The sequence below is a fragment of the Natator depressus genome, chromosome 6 (genome assembly GCF_965152275.1).
Source record: "Natator depressus isolate rNatDep1 chromosome 6, rNatDep2.hap1, whole genome shotgun sequence".
Classification (NCBI taxonomy): Eukaryota; Metazoa; Chordata; order Testudines; family Cheloniidae; genus Natator; species Natator depressus.
In genome coordinates, this window is record NC_134239.1 from 22,215,511 (window position 1) to 22,235,825 (window position 20,315).

Genomic DNA, 20,315 nt, shown 5'->3' on the forward strand with positions numbered 1-20,315 from the left:
GCCTCCGAAAACTCTCTCCTGGCCTGATCTGGCATTCCTTGTTCACCCAAAATTCCCGCTGAACTCAATGGGGGCCCGATCCCACTCTCATTTACACAGGTGTAAATCTGCAGTAACTCCGCTGAAGTTAGTTATGCCAGAGCAAATGCAAAAGTGAGAGCAGAATGTGCCTCTAGGTGGTTTGAGAGAGGTGTGCCAGGACTGGGATCAGGCCCCTGCTGGCTCCCGTATGCTCAGGAAGAGGGGCTATTACTAGTGCTTGTTCATCTTGTATGGGACACTACCCCAGCCGTGAAGCTGGCACAGCGACTGGGAGCCCAAGCCGCCCGTGTAAATCCATTGATTTCAATGCACAAAACTAGTGTAACACCGGGAATTCCTCCCCTGCACTTCATATCTACTCCATGACTTCAATAGGCTTCGCATCAGGCCCTGTGTGCATTTGCCCAAGACAGAGGCTATTTGTCCACATCCTCTGCCTCACGGTGAATTTCCACATTGAAGATGCCAAGACAGGGAGGCCCTTAATTACCCAAGCAGGAAAAAACACCTAGGGAGACAGAGTGAGCCTGTGAGCCAATGGAAAGCTTGGGAGAGGTGGCTCCTGCTTCACAAAAGACGCCCTGTTCTCCGCCCCCGAACAGCCAGGTCAGTAATTTTCCCTCCTCGTTCTCTCCCGCCCCTGCTGCCCAAATCTTCCCAGATGACAGAAAACAGAAATAACGCCCGCCTCAGAGCCCTCCCTGCCCTTAGCCCAGGCAGCATGAAGCTCTGCTCCCCCGCCTGTGTCAGCAGAGGCGCCCAGCACTGCAGGCAGCTCCAGGGATGCCGCCTGACAGCCAGGGCCTCGAGCTCCTAGTTACACAGTAACCTGTTGTCTGGTTGTGGCTCCACCTCTCCCTGCCTCCCAGCCCTCCCCTCCCCATGCTGTTCCTCCACTACCCAGCCGCCTGTCACCTGCTCTCAGAGACACTGGGGAGACTGAAGTGGAAGACAGGGCAGAGCGAATATAAAAAGGAGCCACCCTGGAATATTAGGTGGGTTCCCCCCTCCCTCCCTCTCCGTTAAACTATTCAGCTAAAAGCCTCTGGGACACTGGGGCTGTATTCACATCAGCCAAAGCAATTTGCTGAGGGAAAAGCACAGGGACACCTGGTGTACTGAGAATGGCAGCAGGACTTCCCTAACAGGGCACAGCTAACTGGGAGAGGAAATAGAGACCAGGAAACAAACAGCAGAGGCTTCTCAGCACTGGTAAGTCTCACCTCTTAGTTCTCCACAGTCCATTATTCTCTGTGACATGTGCCTACTTCAGAGAACGGGGCCATGCAGCTGGGGAAGTGTGTGCGTTTGGTGTGGAGAAGGGTGGTAAGAATTTAGTGCTGGGAGACGTTAAAGAGAGGGATTTCTCTAAAGAAGGAAAAAGCAGCAATTTTCAGAGTGTTTTCCTTTTCTCTCCCTTTCCTACCCAGTGTCCTACCTCCAGTAGGTGGCACTTTCTTGGCAGGGAACAGCCGTTTGGCAGAGAAGAGGCTTTTTAATGAAGTCTGAAGTTTGTATTTTTATGTCAGCTCTGTTTGTTTGCAAACAAACATTGGGGTTTCCTCCTCTCTGGAGAAGTTGGAAGGAATTTCTCCTGTTTCAAATCTGGATCCTTTCTGACTTGCTGGTTTGCTGGGTCATCCCACAGCACACAAGTTTAGACCGTACTTAAAAATCTAGTGGGAGTAATTTCTGAGCTGCAGAGCTCACCCATGACTGTGCAGACTCCCTGAAATCTTTCATTTTATACCTGTAGCAAGAGACATTGTCTGTATGCTTCCCCCTTTTGCTTATTTGGATGTTAAATACTGGAGCAAATTCCTCAGGGGGACATTTGGCGAGACTAGATTTCTTTGAAGTGTTGACTGATGGTATTTTTAAACTCTGGGAATTATTCCTCATATTGGCAAAGAGTCCTGTGGCACCTTTTAGACTAACAGACCTATTGGAGCATGAGCTTTCGTGGGTGAATGTATGCGTGCATCCGACAAAGGGGATATTCACCCACGAAAGCTCATGCTCCAATACGTCTGTTAGTCTATAAGGTGCCACAGGACTCTTTGCCGCTTTTACAGATCCAGACTAACACAGCTACCCCTCTGATGCTATTCCTCATATTGTGAAACAATCAGGCAGTAAAATATGATGCTACGTCTCCTATAATTAGGGCCATTCCGTTTGATTCTGCCTCTGTTGGGCTGTTTTGACAATGCTCCAAGAACTGTCTGGAAGATTAAACAGGGCCAGATCCTTCAGTTCTTGCTCATTCAAAAGGCCTGTTGCAGTCACTGAGCTGCCCCTGCAGGGTTTGCCCTGCAGTGAGGCCAGTTTCCATGTCAGGGAAAGCAATTGCAGTGAGAGGGCCAGCTCCTCGACTGGTGTAAACTGTCCTACCTGCCTAGAAGTCAATGGAGCTACACGGCTGTCGACCACCTGAGAAGCTATCTGGGAGCCTTCTTGGTGCCAAACAAAAGACAGCTAATATGGGCTCCAAGAATTCAAAGCTTGCAGTTATGTGTCCAAGGTTCCCTTTAGTTGTGTAATCAAGTGATTTGCTTGGGCACAGAAAAGAATGGCTCAGTAGAAAAAGAGACCCTGATAGCTAAGCTCTTTGGAGGTATAGGCCTTTTAAAAGGCTCTGTCGTAAAAAGGGAGATTGAAAGCCACAGACTTTGCTATGGAAATGCAAATAAATGCAGTAGAAACTGTCACACCGGGCGGCATAATGTTCTCATTTAAACAAGAGGCATTTAGAGTAATATAAATTATTTATTTACCATCCTAGATTTGCGGTCAGACCTGATCCTGATCCTCAGCTGGTGTCCAAAACTGGTTGCCTAGTATAGGTTGGTCTTTATGATAAAGTGGAACCAAACTGCACTGGAAACCACATGGGGATACTTTCACATTAATTATTATTTGTATAGTGGTAGGGCCTAGGAGCCCCAGTCAGGGACCTGCCCCCCAATGCACTAGGCACTGTACAAACTTTAAAGTGATTGCTTGGGATGAGGGTTTCCTTGCTAGTGCCAGGTGCTGCTTAATGCAGGTGCATGATTATTTGTCTGACATATTAAAGCTCTGATCATTAGGTTTTGTAGTATAGTACTCGAAAGCTGAACCCATGCTAAAGGAACAGATTAGGCAGAATCTGCTATGGGTATAAGTCAGCTGTGGTAGCAAATTGAGTTATGCCAATTTGCTCCATCTGAGGATCTGACCCCTGGATCGGACAGATCACTTTCCTTTGTGCATTGCAAAGGTGAGTGCCCTTTAGATAGGCTTGTGACTGTTCAGGTTCCTTATTAGGGATGTGGGAAATTTAAGAGGCCCCACAGTTCTAAAAGCCCCAAATGCTCCCAAAAATATTCCAGAGGTTTTGTCAGATTAAGGAAAAAGTGAAATATATCTATGTATTGCCAGTGTGTGTGGAGATGGGGTTGAGGAATGTCCATAGGAAACAACAACTCAGAGCACCACATGTGATCAATTAACTATTCTGGGGCATGAAAAAAATCCCACATTGGAATGTGTGTGTGGGAGGGAGAGAGGGGAGTGCAAGTGTAATCTGACAGAATTATTGCCTGGATGATTCTTTTAGGGCTGGATCCCTCAGCTATGTCCTCCTGTCTGTCCCTCTTCCTTTCTCTCTCTCCCTGCTCCCTCTCTCCCCCACATAAGTCTCTCTCTCTCTTTCGTGAATGCTGATTCTGGGAAGGTTAAGTGGTTTTGATGACAACCATTTTCTCCTAGCACAGGGCCAAATTCTGCCCTGACCCACACCTTGCATAAATTTATAATTTCAGCGTGATCTGTAATAAAGCTACCCCACTACCTGCTGATTCTACCCAAATATACACAAACCTGCAAGCCTTCCAAACATCCTCTCTGAGAGACAGTCCCCAGAGGCTGTGCCTTTGAAAGACCATGGACTTCCTGGAATAACATCACAGCCAGGGATTATTTCCCATCCCGCAATAAAACACACCCAAATGGCCCAACCTTTGCAACTGTTCCTCCTGGAATGATGTCACAATGGCACTGCAACATCACTCCTTTGCCAAGGTATCCACATCAGGTCTCGTTTGACCTATGTTCAACATTAGATAGCTAGTAATGTGGGCACTTTGCTATCTAAGGTCCTTCAAAACCTCTCACCTGATCTCTGCGATACCTCTTTCTTCCTCTCCCATTGTACTCATCTGTCATAAGAAGCCTTATTGAAGAGCTTTCATAAACAACATGCATGTGATTATGCTACTGCTAATCTGAAATTCTCTAGCCACAGAATAGGTAGTGGAAGTTTCCAAACACTACCCCACCTATATTACAGCAGGGACTCTGGACCCCAGCCAAGAATGAGCTAGACCTTACGCAACCCGAGGCCAAGCTGGGAACAAACTTTGGCTCCTGACTCCCAGTCCAGTGCCCTACCCACATGACCATGTGGTCTATTTATCTTACCTCTGGGAGGTGCCACTGCTAGAGGATAGAGGGGAGTTTGAGTCTCCAGACCCATTCAATCATTGGCCTTTCTGTCGAGATGCATTTTAGGGTCAGTGGTGGTAGGGTGGACACTTGTTCACTGTAAACTGGACTGAGACATTTCATGTGTCTTTCATATACCTTTAAGGGGGTGACAACAATTCACCCTACCTGCACTGGATTTGAACAGACAATCTTAGGGCAAATGTATCCTATTACCAATCCCTAAAACAGCTGGTCACTACAAACAGGGAGTTTAACTTTCAACTGGAGCACCTTAGGCAGCCGGTAATGCATGCAACTCTGATTGCCCCGATATTGCACAGAAAAGGCCCCTTTTGCTAGGCAGGTTTGTATGCAAATGGAAAGCTTTTCCCTTTGAAGGGAAGCAAAAGGTTTCCATTCACATTATGCAGTTCTTCGGTGGCAGAGTGATTTGTAATCCTCTTTTGATGAAACGCATGATGCCGAGGATAAGATGACCCGTTTTCTTCCCCAGGTAATCTGGATAAATGAGTAGGAATCACAACTAAAAAAGAGAAATAATCTGCCCTGAAAGTGTCCATGTAGCGCAACAATTTGGAAGCCTCACACAGTTAGTTTTGGTTGCACAATGATTTCCCAATGAATGCACTTAGGCTCCATCCATGCTACAGCTCATCCGTGCTCACAACACCACTGCAGAAACAGGCTCGTTCCTAGCAGGGCTCTAGTGAAATTTCCTTAGCTTGTGGGGATGGGAATATTTTTTCTAACAACCTCGTTATAAACCATGCTCTGGACTACAGGGTAAGGGGTCACTATTCCATACCATGAGTCTCAGAAAAACTGTTCCTGTCCACACCAGCCATGTGAACACCCTGCTAGCAAAAGTCACCTAGAAAGAGCAATGGGTGTATTTCCTGAGGCAAAGGAGGCTGCTCATCCTGCGATGCTCTCCTCACCAGATGTTTTCAGAGGAAATACAGTTCTTGGTTAGGGACAGCAGTTTCCTCGGTCTGCTCCTCCCACCGGCAGGCTCCTGTTGCTTCCACATGGAAAGACTCCATTTGACTTCCATGGGCTTGAGATCAGGTCCTATTGGTCTCCCACACAGGTGGACGATGTATCCCTGAGAGCTGGGAGTGGCCCTCACTTTCAGGCTTGTCCAGATATCCTGGTTATTCTACGAGAGGTGTTTTGTCCCAGTTGTTTCAAACACTTACATACTTGTGTGGCGGAGCCTCTAGCTAGTTAAGCCAGTGAAATTGACCGCTGGCAAGCTGAGTGCATCTGTATCTCCAGGATGCCCTGCAAGCAGACTTATCATGCTGTCCTCTCTGAGGCACTCTAGCAAACTCCCTGCCTGCCCCAGCTACAGCGCTGCCAAAATCCTCCTGCCTGCGCTTTCCGGACGCCTCACCAGAACCATGCCCTGCCCCCACACCAGCTACAGCGGGCTGGGGCTTTCCACTGTGAAAATGGGGTCACTCAACTCCCGCTGCTTCCACTCCTCCCGCCTTCTCACTGGCTGAAAAAGAAAAATAATGACTTCTTTGCTGCAGCTCTCAGCCTCCCTGCTTCGAATGCTGGGGGCTGCCTGCCACATGCTCGGTCTGTCTCTGGGAGCAGCTCTGCTCTCCATAGCAGCCAGGCAAACTGTCTTGACCCTACGTTTGCTTAAACCATGTATTAGAGTAGTGCATCTAACCCTGGATTCCTTAGGATCCAGCCCTTGGCATATGTTAGGAGGAGAGGTGCAAAGGGGGGGGGGGGCGCTGTTCTGCACTGGCCCGCAGGTGTGAATTACAACAGCTGTTGTTATGGCAACTAGGGATCATTAAGGGTGAAGGGGTCCTTTTTCCCAACCATCTCCCCACGAGGGCTGCATGGAGGAGTTGGCAAGATTTCTCCTATCTTGCAGGGGGTGGAATCCTTCTGTGGCCAGTTAAAGAGGCTTTAGGGCAGCTTTGCCCTGGTGGAGCAGCTTACAGCTGCTTTGACACAGCGGAAGATCTGGATTTTAAACTACAGGGACCAATTACAGCCTTTGCATAAGAGTGCAACTCCCACTAGAGCTAATGAAAAATGCACCCAGCTGGATATGGCACTAATAAGAATATTACAAGCTTCATTTGGATTTGTTCTTTCAATGCAAATTCTCAAGGGAGACAGCAAATTTCTCCTTCATTCTGGATCCTAATTCTGTTATCAGCTCAAAACAGTCTATTTTATTTTCTCTGAATTATTTCTTCCCGTTTTCTTTTTCTTGGTTGTTTATTGCCTTATCAGTCTCAAATTGTCCAGATTTATATCCCGCAAGGGGTAAAGTGCAGTCTATTTGCATGGCAGTAAACCAAAGTACCATCCATCCAGCAGTGAAATTCACCAGCGCTGTGTAACTCTGAAAGAGAAATACACTCCATAGGAAGAAAGGCACTAACGGAAAGGCACAGTCCTCCAGACCAACACTCCCCATAACCAGCACAGTTTACATCCTACCCCAAACAACCTTCCTTTTGCCAAGGATAGCTGAATGGGAATGGTCTTGGAGCCTATAAGTGTAAGAGTCCCTGAGTCACACCTTGTAGCAAGGACTATGTTACAACTCAGACAATCATTACAATGGTTTTCATTGGTATAAGGAACAAAAGTGCTGTGTTTCTGAACGATTGACACGGGCCAAAGCTGGAACCTCTTTGAATTTTATGGAAGTTGGGTGATAGGAGGTTTGGAGTGAGAGCCCAGCATCCAAATGTGCCCCAGTGGTTTTGGCTCTTGTTTAGATCCAAAGCCAGAGCCACTGTAATGATCCCATTCAGATGCAGCTTAAATCTCCTGACAGCTCCTGCTATCGTGAATCTTTTGCCCTAGGTGGGAGAACTCTCACACAAATAATTGATCTCACAGGGTTTCTGGGTTAGTGACACCAAACCTTAACTCTTCCTCAAGTCAGCCTTCAACCCAAACAATGTCCGAAACAATCTGGATCCTGCCTCATCAGCCCAACTCTACTGACTTCATGAGTGGATTTTCTTGAAGTGAGCTGTAGCTCACGAAAGCTTATGCTCAAATAAATTTGTTCGTCTCTAAGGTGCCACAAGTCCTCCTCTTTTTTTTTTTTTTTTTTTTTGCGGATACAGACTAAAACAGCTGCTACTCTGAAACCCATCAGACTACAGTAACTCCTCACTTAAAGTCGTCCCGGTTAATCTTGTTTCGTTGTTATGTTGCTGATCAATTCAGGAACATGCTTGTTTAAAGTTGCGCAATGTTCCCTTATAACGTTGTTTGGCAGCCGCCTGCCTTGTCCACTGCTTGCAGGAAGAGCAGCCCATTGGAGCTAGTGGTGGGGGCTTGGAACCAGGGTGGGCCGGCAGCCCCCCCGTCAGCTCCCCGCTCCCCTAAGTTCCCTGTGTGGCAGCCGCCCAGCAGGCTATCAATTGCTGGCAGTTCAGCTGTCCCTCCCCCCACGGCCATGTGCTGCTCCTGCCCTCTGCCTTGGAGCTGCTCCCGGGAGCCTCCTGCTTGCGGTGCGGGCTGGGGTGGGGTAAGAGAGGGGCTAATATCAGGGTGTCCCCCTGCTCCTGCCACCTGCTTACCCTATCTCCATAGAGCGGGGAGGGAGGGAGGGAGGGGAGAAGGGGACATAACAGGGCTCAGGAGGAGGGAGCTTACAGGCAGCAGCTGCTGACTCAACTTCCTGATTTACTTAAAAAGGCAATGTACTTAGAGTGCGGTTAGCGTACTTAAAGGGGCAATGCGCATCTCTCTCACACAGGGTGTGTTCCTCTGTCTGCCATGCTGTCTCCCCTCCCTCCATTTGTGCTGCCTTGTAGAGTGTGAGGCTACATTAACAACAATGTGTTAACCCTTGAGGGCTCTGCTGAGTTCTAGTTCATCATTTAGCAGTAAGGCATTCCCTGGGAAATATCCCACCCTCCGACTCCACCACCTCAGCCAAGCATCACAGTCATCATTGCTGTGTACAATATTAAATTTTTGTTTAAAACTTATACTGTGTATACATATATTTACATAATATGGTCTTTTGTCTGGTGAAAAAAATTTCCCTGGAACCTACCCCCCTCATTTACATTAATTCTTATGAGGAAATTGGATTCACTTAACATTGTTTCGCTTTAAGTCACATTTTTCAGGGTTCATAACTACAACATTAAGCAAGAAGTTACTGTATTCGCTACCTGCTTGATCATTGCTGCAAGTGGGACTTCTCTGGGATCCCTTCACGGCCTCACTTTAATATTTCTGATCCTAACCTGATGGAACTAAGGAATTCACATACTGATGGTGGATGCTGGTGCTTAGCGTAGTCAAGGACTCTCTGATCAATATTGTGGGCCACGGTCTATGCTGATTTACCCCCAATGCAACTCCAAAGAGCCAAATTCTGATCTCAGTTACATGGACTTCAGTGGAGTTGATCCAGATTTACACCAGTGTGAGATTCAAATCAGGTCCATAGATGTCAGTGTGGTTGCCTGGGGAATTAGGCCTTGATCCAGAAAAGCACTGAAGCATGTTCAAACTTTTAGTGTGTGAGTAGTTCCATTGACTTCAAGGAGGGTTTGAAATCTGTCCCCAAATCCAGACCCACAACTGGATGGTCCCTGTTTCTATAACGGGCTGATTGAAAATCCCGTATCAGCACACCTCCAAAATTTCATGGGGGGTGTAATCAGCAGGCCTGATCCCCTCTCTTTCACTGTGATATAAACCAGGAGTAATTCGTTGAAATCTATGCATCAGAGCCTCAGCATGGCTCCCATGGAACTGCACCAACTGATGCCAGCTGAAGATCTGGCCTTATAGTTTTATATCTGTGCAAAACCAGTGCTAGTGAGAGGAGAGTCGGGGCTGGTATCCAGATCCAGATTTGCTGTAATCAGGCAGTATCTTGGAGTCCCAGGCACCCCTTGTGATTCAAATTAAACCTGAAGTAGGCTGGCATGTGAGGAATGTGAATAAAGTGTTTTTTTGCCCTGGAGATGAGGAGGGAAGAGTAAACATGTCACAAAAGGCTCAGGGCACTGATTTCAGTTCACTGACCAATCTCAGTTGGGGCTGAACGCTGAAGAAAACATCCAAAGGTTAATTACTGCTGCCGGTCACAGCTGCTTTTAAAAAAACAAAAGCAAACAAAAACAAAAAACCTTAATTAGCTGCAATAAGCAGCAACCCAGCCAGCTGAGACTCAAGAGAATTAAAACTGGGCAGGAACAGATTCAGCAGGATAGAGAGACCAAAATGCACTTGTGTTGTGATCATAGCTATCGCTTGCCAGTGTGTGCATATGATACCTTGGGAGTGCCCAGCTGATTTGGTGATCCTGTCACATGTGGGATAGATTGGGAGGACCCTTTTCCTGCTGCATGTCCATGTGACTGTGGGTGTTCACATTTTAATAAGTAATTAAATCAAAGTGAATAACTTGTCATCCGAGCTGGAGATGGCCAAAACAGTGATCTAGAAAATGGAGCACTAAAAACGTGTACAGGCAGCTCTCCATGGCTGTGTGTCCTTATTAACAGCTCCCCTTAGCCAGCAGATGGGGTGCAGAAGAACAGTGGTCCTGATTACTATTCAATCAAAGAGAACGTAGGGTGAGTTTAATTGCAGTCTGGAAAATCTACATGAATCAGTCCCTGCCCTGAAGGGCTTTGTACTGTCTACTCTGAAGTGCCCCATGTTTCTGCCTCTTCCCTTGGGAGGCCATTCCACCACCTGACAGTTCTCACTGAGCCAGATTCTCCACTGCTATTTAGCCTCAGGCTGCACAGGCTATATTAACTGGCCAAGGTTACTGTGCCCTTAAAACAGCCACCACTAACTCTCCCTTCAGCTCCAGGAGCCCATCAGTCTGAGGCTAACAGGTGTCTCTGTTGCCAGGCTCTCCCCTGGCGTTGCCAGGAGCTCACAGAGATCAATCGTGCTCACCCTGGTCCCCTGCATGGTTTTAAAAGTGCCTTTCCGTTAGATGAGCACCAGTCCTGATCCCCTCGTGCTCGTTCCCAGGGGACAGGTGGGCAGGGAACAAGGGTGTCGAACAAGGGTGCTCCTCCTTTGTGCCCACAGGCAAAAGCTTTACCTGTGACACCCTTCGGGGCTGGAAATCAGGGACAAGCCTCTGCACAGACATACAAGAGACCTGGAAGCTCAGAGGAGACAACTTGGGGGAAACTGGTAAAGGCCTGATGGGTTCAGTGCATCCTACATCTGTGAGGTAGTATTTGTGCTGCACAGATGACTTTTCCACCCCTTCCCTTCTCAGCACCATTGACTACTCCGCTGGGTTCCTCCTCTGCCAGCTGGCATGTTGCAGCAGGCACCTGCCACAACTTCTGCTGTTTGGCCCTAGAACAAGAGCTCCGATAAGGAGCCAGGAGAAATCACATGGCTGATGTTCTGTGACCCAGAACAAGATCCCCAACATGGGTCCAGAGCTCAAATACAATGACAGCTTTTTTTTCCCTTGTGCCAGGTTAATTATTTGTGCTGAGGTTGTTAAAATGCTTCTGCATCATTAAGATTAGAAATGGCCCTTTTAAGCTGCCTGGACAAATCCAGCGACACACTTTCTTCCATTGGAAATGAAACAAAGGGCAAAGCGAACAGACTTCATTTGGAACGTCTCTTGGGGGGGATCATTCTGGTTACTGTGTAACTCACCGTGCGGCACGTGTTGTACATCCCCGTGTGTCTGATCCACAGAGGATATGTTTCTGACAGCTCCTAGCTAGAGGAACTAGTTCTGCTTTAGCTCTAATTGTAGAGGCTCATGCTCTTAGCTGTGTACGTCCAGGGTCTAGTCCTTAGTGCCGACTAAAATGCCAATCATTCCACTGCACACTAGATTCAAGCTACTAGAGAGAATTCAGAGCTTTAGCCTGTCTTTTAAGCAGACCAGATTGCAAAGTTCAAATTCAAATGTGAACTAAATGGGGGTCTCATTAGAACATCATTCCAGCTTATGGTGACATTTGATGTGAACATAAACCACATCTCTGAAAACTCTCCTTAACAGAATGAGCCAAATACTAAAATGTGGCCAGAAACTACCTGCAGAACCATACAATAAGCTTGGAACAAAGGCAGGCAATGCATCAGCCAGTACTGGAATCTGGGATTAGGGTTCAGCCCAATCTCTGACACACTTTGGTTTTGGGAGTGTTGAGATCCAGATTCAAACTGTGTGTCTTGGACCCACCATCTCCCCCTCCAGGTGTGGCCCACATTACCATAATATCCAAGCACCTCACAATCTTTAATGTAATTATCCTCACAATAACCCTGTGAGGTAGGGAAGTTGCATTATCTCCATTTTACAGATGGCAACTGAGGCAGAGTGGCTAAGTGACTTGCCTAAGGTCACATTAAGAAGTCTGTGGTGGACTTCTGAACTGAACTGAACCCCTGACCCATTCTTCTTGCCTTAGCACCTTTTCAAATGGCAAACTGAACTAGGTCTCCACCATCATGTCTATTGAGTATATGCACCTTGTATATTAACAGAGATGTGGCACAGTGCTATGGCAGGCTGCAATAGTTGAGGGCAACCCTTGTAGAGCTATATTGAAGCATTTAAAGGTAATTCAGGATTTCAGAAAATGGGATCCCTGTTCCACATACTGGTTGTAATCCCAACTCCTGTCATCAGAGAGACAGGAACAAGAACCATATAGGGATGATCTATGATTCAGACATAGCTGGCTGGTACCACAATGCCTCTGTGTTTGCGCCTTTGGCAGATGGTGTTTCTTTATCAATAGCTGGAAGTGGCGACTGAAGAAATAAAATGACTTCAATGAAATAAAATAGGGCTCACCTGACTGAAAGCCAGCACTCTTCTTCCAAGGCACTTTGAAAACCAAAACCTTCACTTAGTCATTTTCAGTCAGTCAGTCTGTTGCCCTTATTCCTTTGTTTGCAAACAAACAAAGGTTGTTATTCCTGGAGCTCTCACTTGGAAGAGGACGTCATGAGTAGAGATGGCCACAAGCTTTCCACTGACAAATTCCATTTTGTCAAAATTGAAAGTTTTCATGAAAACAGGTATGTGACAAAATTTTGTTAAGAAAAGAAACCGAACAACAAAAAAAGCATTTTGCTAAGGTCAAAACGTTCCCTTTTGACGTTAACAGAATGGAATATTTTGATTTTTGTTTCAAAACGACTCTTCATTTAAAAATTGATATTACAAATTAAAAAAATAAAACCTGTTGAAAGCGGAACACAACTTTCTGATTTGATCGAAATGGAACATTTTAATTGATCCAAAATGACAGCTTTTCGAAAACTGCATTTGGCGAGATTTTTTTTGCCGTCATTTAATTTCGGAATAAAAACAAATTTCAAAAAGTTTCCTGCAGAATGGAAATTCTGAGTTTCGACCAGCTTGAGTCATGACCACAGAGCCAGATTACTGGGTTCTGCCGCCAGCAATATTTGTAGAGACTCCTTACAAAACCCAAGAGGAATGATGGTGGTGTGATTAAGACTGGAACTCAGAAGATCTAGATTCAGTACAGTTTTATTTTGACTTAATAGCATCGTATACCCCCTTTGTACTGGTGTAAAGCAACAGAGAATCAGGCAAAAAGTGCACAAAAGGACATAGTAAAGAAGGTGCTGGAATACAGAAAACTGATGTACAAATGCAGTGAAAGACATGTATTTGTACAGTAAAATGGGCAGTGCAGTTTAGCTTGCTGTTGAGGCCAAGAATTTAGCACCATTCAAAGAGAGATTGGACATTTACATGGATAACACAAAGTTATAATAGTTAGTGCTAACAGAACCCCATGCTGAACCCCATGCTGCAGGGTTTAAACCAATCTCTAACCATTAGGGATTAAGGAGAGACCTTCCTGAGGGTTTATACTACTTCTGCCTATTATGGAGTTTCCTGCACCGTCTACTGCGGACTACTGTCAGAGACAGGATAGTGAACTAGATGGACCACATGTCTGATCCAATATGGTAATTCTTATGCTCCTATGTTGACTGGGATCCCCGCACATATCTACCACACAGTCAAGCATGAACACTGGGACTTTCTTCCCCTGTGGATGCTCAGGGCCAAGTTCAGTGGAATTACATCAGCGGAGAAGTCAATGGATTAGGTCTGTGGAATTATGCCAGCTGCTAATTTGGCCCATAGACACACTGATATTTGTTTACAGGATGCAATCTACATCCAACAGACTCCCACTGCCTTTTGATCCTGCCAGCCAAATCAGTCTGGCCAGATCAGCTCCCCTACTCCTTGCAGAGCCATCTACCCCCATAGGACAACTCTGACCACAAGGGGTGAGGAAACCTAACACCACTCCAAACAAAAATCCATTCATTCTCTCTGGCTGCAGCTGTAAATGGAGCTGGCTGTCATAGGCACCTATTGTGCAGCGGGGCATGAAATATTAACAGCAGAAGTGTGTCGGGCACACAGGAGGAGCAGCTGCAGGGATATCACCTTACAGAAATGCCACATCATTCAGAGCCACACTACCCTCCAGGTACACGCGGGGCGTGGCATACTGTTGATCAGCCCCAGCAAGCCCTCTGTTCAAGACTTCCTCCAACTCACTACTGTCAAATAGAAGCCCAAGCCATGGATGGCTCCCAAGTCTACTGATCCCCAGAAGGGTTCTGGGGAGTAGGGTTTCCAGAGCCTATCAGTGCCACTCCACATATTGTCCAGGGGCTGAATGGGCTGCTTCAGTAGCACTCCCAGCCCCTGCCAGGCCTAGGGCTGGAGACTCACGCCCTCCCCCCACGTCATTGTGCTGCCACCAGACCGGCTCAAACAATATCTGTTTGTTTTATAGGGACACTCCCGGCTGAGTTCCTAAGTGCCAAGTTTCAGCCCAAAGTGAATTGTTAGCAAGTGTCCAAAAATATACAGACAGGACATGAGTAAGAAATAGAAACCAAGCAGGAGGAGAGGGAGACGAAAGCAGCAGTAGTTAGTTTACAGACTGAAAAAAGCCCTAAAGTGTCAGACACGATTTCAGCAGATGAAACGTCTAAATCCTCCATCGCCCAGCAAAAAAACCCTCAAAATTCCCACAGTTGTCAATGGAATTTACTGATGCAACAGTTTATCCCAACTGAAGGCATCTGTGAACTGCTTCAGGCCCCCTGGAAAGGGGAGGAGAGTGACTCCAGGGCAAGTGACGCAGCTACTCACCTGTGGGGTCAGACACAGGAATATTTGCAGCTTTATTTCTCTCAGGGCATTAAGGGAGCCTGACAGAGGCTTCTTGACTCAACAGAATGAAGAAGCCAGCAGTTTAACAGGAAAGGGACCCTAAGAAATGGAGAACATCTCCTGAAGTGGGAGGGGTCAGATTCACCAATCTGGATTTGCACCCAGCTGCAGTCCCATTGATATCAATCAGGGCATGTGAATCAGCACTGAACCTGGTCCAGAGAGTCCATCCCCCTTTGGGAGGCAGGCTAGCCAGCAGGCACTTGTAAATTCTTAATGCTAAGCCCCATGCCTTGCATTTATTGCCCCTCCTTGCAGAGGGCATTCTTCTGTTAACCAACGGGTGTAAAGCCCTGGTTTCAGTCTTTGATGGAGTGACTTTATCCCTTTGCAAGCCTGAATATCAGCCAGGCAAGTGAGTCCAGCTTTAACATCCACCTTTGGGGGAGTGTCAAAAACACTCTTAGCAGCCAATCTCTCAGGTGGAGCTGGTGGAAAAGAATTACAACAGCCTCCCAGTCACACACAGCTCACTGACCTCAATCCCTTCACTAAATCAGCTCATGGGCGGTGGGCCGGGGGCTGCAGAGGCTGAGAAAGGCTCTTAAAGAGGAACACACCTCAGCATTTCCTGCTGGGTGGTGTGAAGCAAGCCATTATGGCAGGTCTTCTTTCTTGAAACATTTTAGCCTTGTTCAGACTGGTATCATAATAATGCTAGTGACCACAGTGAAGTACAGCTGTCAGTGCTACCGTGGTCCTAGTGTTGACAGGGCCTTTGCTGGGAAGCAGAACGCTGCAGTGCATTTGCCTGCCAGCTCTATTAAGAGCAGCTTTATGGGTCACTTATGAAATCAGATAACAAATTGGTGTGGAGGGCCAGAGGTATCTTATAAACAAGGGAATCTCTCTTAAGGGCAAGCTAGAGATTACTGTATTGTGTTAACATGTTAACTTGGCCACCCAGCACGTGTGTTAAATAGTGGTTTTAATTCAATATTTATGCAGGTAAATGATTAGCTTAAAATAACCGTCACTAAGAAGCCAATCACTGACCTGGCTACCATATGTTATAGCTGCGGTAACAGTTATTACTCTCAGTATAAGAAAAGAACTGTGATCTGTCATGTCACTGTGCAGCGAGTGTGGGCTTTTAAATGACAAGTATTCTCACTGATGTGCAGCCTGCCTGAGAGTAAAGCTGCTGAAGGAAGCAAGGTTTTGCATTTTCTGATTGATGTGCTTAAATAGTGTAGTTTGGGGCATTAAATAACAATGCATCGTGGGTATATTCCACCCCGTTTCAAGCGAGGATCTGAGCTCTTGAACATTCCTTTACAAAGGCTCACAGCCCCCACTATTAGGTAGATCAGTATACTGTACCCTTTTCTTAAAATGGAGGCATAGAGCCTTCAAGCAACTTACCCAATGTTATACAGTGAGTCAGTGACAGAGCTGGGAGTCCTGACATTCTGTCTTCCACTCCAGCCTCTAGGCCACACCAGCACATACATGCCACTGGCTGCTTCAGAAGTCAAGTGCCTCCTAGCTTGCAGAAGGCAAATGTGATGCAGTTCTGGCTCCTGGGGGAGGTGTGCGTGTGAGGAAAAGCTCTTCAAATGCGAGCGCTCAGCCAGGAGAAATGGACACGCTGCCATTCATACAGACACCCTCCACACTTTGCATAGACACAGAGCCCCTCATTCAGTGCCATGTTAGGAGTTTGGCTGGAGTAGAACATTATGTTCCTCTGGAGTTTTTCTTGCTACTCAGGAGGTAGACAGTGCTCTACTCATTAGAATACGAGTCTCACGCGCACAGCCATTCCCTATATTGATTGGCCAAGCTTCCCATGCAATATAATTCCCTATTTTGATTGGCCCAGTCTCTGATTTATAATGTAAACACAAGGTGCACCAGAGGAAAAAAAAGGGGGGGGTATAGGATTCTTTTCATCTTGAGACTTCAGGTCAGATGCTGCTCCCATTGAGACTACTTCCACTCCCACTGACTTCTCCGATGAGCCAGCCCTTAGTTCACTCTTTCCAACCTGGCATTATACACTAACTGTACTGGATTCATGGTCCTGAGTCAGGAATGGAGGAGGGAGAAATATTCCCATTTGTGCTATTCGGATCTGAGAGCATTTCACTCTGAAGTCACCAATGCACCTCCTAAGCAAGCATCTGCCCTATCTGGCGCTAAGGGGTCAGGATCCAAAGCCCAGTAAAGTCAATGGAAAGATTCCCACTGACTTGGATGGGCTTTGAATCAGGCCCTCGCTTTCTCCCAGCCACCTGAGTCAGACTTGCTGCTGAGATTAGAAATGTTTCCAGAGTCTCTTGGTCTGTTCCCATCTGTTGTGGACTCTGTGCTAATTATAGGGCAAGGTGGCAGGTTTTACTGACTGCAGAATGGGAGAGCGGAAAACCAAAACCAGCCAACATTTCAAGGCTTTGGGCAAGAGGAAAAAGCTACAGAAGTCTCCGCAAACACAGGCACTGAGCCATTCCCAGGGAGCCTGGGGAATCTGGAGCTGTTTTTCCATATCAATGACTCATATTACAGACCCGCCCTTCTGACACTTTTGATTTGGGTCTTTTTAAAAGATTGTATGAGCTTTTCTATACAATGCCCATTTATTTACCTGTGCCTGCATTCCCAAAAGGCTCCCCTGATTTTGGGCATCTCCATTTTGGGGTCCCCATCTTGAGGCACCTAGGGCCTGATTTTCAGAGCACTCACAGCTCCCATTGACTTCAGCTGGAATGTAGGGGCTCAGACTCAAATCAGGCCCCTGGGCTCACAAGGGGGCACCCTAAAGCAGTGAAAATTGAGCCCTTAGTTCTCATTATTATAGAGTAACAGATATTAAGGCAGTCAGGATTTTAGAAGGGATCATTGTGTTCCTCTAGCGGACGTTCTCCATAATACAGGCAGGCCATACCACCCAGAGATTCCTGCATCAAGCCCTTATTAGATCCTTAGGAACTGATTAAGGCAGGATCCTGAGGCTCCAAAACCTGCATTCCCAAAGACCCCGGAAGCAGCAGTGAGTCAGAGAAGGCAGTAATGCAGTGCAGGGATGACCGCTGCTGTCTGTGGACTGCTTCCCTTGGCAGGAAGACTTAGGAATGGAAGGAAACAAGACCTTATCACAGGGGCTTGGGGGAAGGGATATGTTTAAATCAGACGCCATATGAAGTCGGAGTTGTTCCCTTCCAGTTATTTAAAATCACCTTCGGGCCTTTGCAACTAGAGGGCCTGATTCACCCTTGGCCTGCACTGTGTGTAGTCACACCAGTGCGCAATGAGTGTAGGATGCCACCAGATCAGAATGGCCATGCTCCACACCCACTTTACTCTGGGTTAAGCACCTCCTCAAGGTGCCAGGCAAGGGACAGTCAGGCCCAGCATGGCTACCAGGTTTTCCTCACCCTTAGCATTTCTGCCTTGTGCATGGAGAGAGAAAGCAAAAAAAAAAAAAAAAAAAAGAGTAAGAATAGGAGGGAATTTCAAAAGCCAGGAAAGAAAGTGCCCAGTTCTGAGCCACAACTGTTTACTCATGATAGAAGCACAGATCATGAGCAGCATGGCATCCTTGGCAAGGTGTTTGATCAGCAGAGACACGACAAGCTGAAACCTGCTCTGTGTTTTTCCCTAACTTGGATTTGACAGGGCTGTCAATACAGAAGCACAAGGTAAATTCACATGATATGAAATCAGCTCAGAAACTGGAGAGTCTGCCCTCTGCTAATTCTCCCTTCAGACGGACACTGAAGTCAACCTCCAAACTTCTCCCAAGAGCTTTTAGATTCTGCACTTTCCCCAGATATTTATAGATCAGCGATGCTGATGGGAACTTGCATGCAGCCAGTTCTCTCATGTTCTTGAGGACAGATTCATCTTCTGGCAGGAATATTCTTTTGGTAACAGTAGTAGTATACATGATGCTATTATTTGGGTCTCTTCACTAGCATTGGGCCCGATCCTGTGAGCTGCTGAGGGCCCTCAACTCCCACTGACCCCACTGGGCATTGAGAGCTTCCAGCGCTCTGCAGGAATGGACTCTTGAGCTATATCTATCTAGATTAAATGTGGCTTGCAGGTTGACAAGGGAGGGGAAATAGCCCCCATTTCATGAGCTCCTTCCAAGCGGTTTGTGAATTTCATATAAAGATTCTGCAAATACCAGCATGTTCTCAGCAGTGGTGCTTTGTGGTATCAGTTTTATGTTTTGAATGCAGATTGCAAGATCAGGCTTTAGTCTCTAACCCAGGGGTGGGCAAACTTTTTCACCCAAGGGCCACATCGGGGTTGCAAAACTATATGGAGGGCCATGTAGGGAAGGCTGTACCTCCCCAAACTGCCTGGCCTCTGCCCCCTATCTGCCCCCTCCTACTTCCCGCCCTCTGACTGCCCCCTTCAGAATTCCTGACCCATCCAACCCCCCTGCTCCTTGTCCCCTGACCGCCCCCCCCCGGGACCCCACCCTCTATCCAACCCCCCCTGCTCCCTGTCGCCTGACTGACCCAACCCCTATCCACACCCCTGACTGTCCCCCTGGGACTCCCATGCCCTATCAAACCCCCTCTGTTCCCCATCCCCTGATCCCCTCCGAGAACCTCCGATCCATCCAACCGCCTCCTGCTCCCTGTCACCTGACTGCCGCCCCGGGATCCACCACTCCCCGCCCCCTTACCATGCCGGAGCCAGCCACGCCGTCACACTGCCCGGAAAGAGCAGCGGGCTAGAGCGCTGGTGGCGTGGCGCAGCACGCTCAGGCTGCAGGGGAAGGGGGACAGTGGGGGAGGGGCTGTGGGCTAGCCTCCCTGGCTGGGAGCTCAGGGGCTGGGCAGGATGGTCCCGTGGGCCAGATGTGGCCTGCGGGCCGTAGTTTGCCCACCTCTGCTCTAACCCCTTCTGTTGATCCACAGTAAGGAGGGCAGCCGCAGAGGCAGTCCCTGTGTGAGCTCTAATCCAATCTGGCAGTGACCTTGCAGTCCCCCCTCCAAGGGAGCAATCCATGCCAAGCCCAGTCTCAGGAGAAACACATGGGTGGTTTACTTTCAATGCTGGGAAGTTCACCCCACCTAAGCCTTTTCTCAGGAAACCTTTTTTTATTTTAGTACAAATCCTGAGTTTATTATTGTTTCTGAGGAGCTTAGATAACAGAGTATTGGGTTCTTTGGAGAATTCTTCCACAGTTAACCCACATTGTTATGCTACCAGAGTGGAAGAGACATTTTTGTGGCTGCTGATTTACCCCACCATGTGCAGTAAAGGGGAAACCAGCCTTGGTTTCTGATCCAACTCACACTCTGCAGTCAGTGGGAAGATCTGATGCTCTGCAATATACCTATGACATGGGTAGGTACGTAGGGCAGGGGAGATATGACACAGAGAGGGCTGAAGAGGCTCCCGTTGGAGGTGTCAGTGCTAAGTAATGCTGGGCAGCAGAGCCCAGGGGAGGGAGTGTGATGGGGTGGGACAAGGAGCTGCTCCAGTCCTGTGAAGATGGACTGATCCCTGGAGGAGGGGGAGAGGTTTAACATGGGACAAACCTGGACCATCACAG

General features: G+C 47.5%; 1 protein-coding gene across 4 annotated transcripts in view; it reads left to right on the forward strand.

The window, feature by feature from the left end:
* Positions 1–948: 948 nt before the first annotated feature.
* Positions 949–20,315, forward strand: part of EPS8L2 (EPS8 signaling adaptor L2) — a 108,433-nt gene continuing 89,066 nt past the window's right edge. For 2 of the 4 annotated variants that reach the window (XM_074954768.1, XM_074954766.1), the window contains exon 1: positions 955–1,254. The gene's annotated coding sequence lies outside the window, so the exon portion shown is untranslated. Of the gene's footprint in view, positions 1,255–20,315 lie in introns of all 4 variants that reach the window. The other 2 variants (XM_074954767.1, XM_074954769.1) reach the window with 2 other exon arrangements.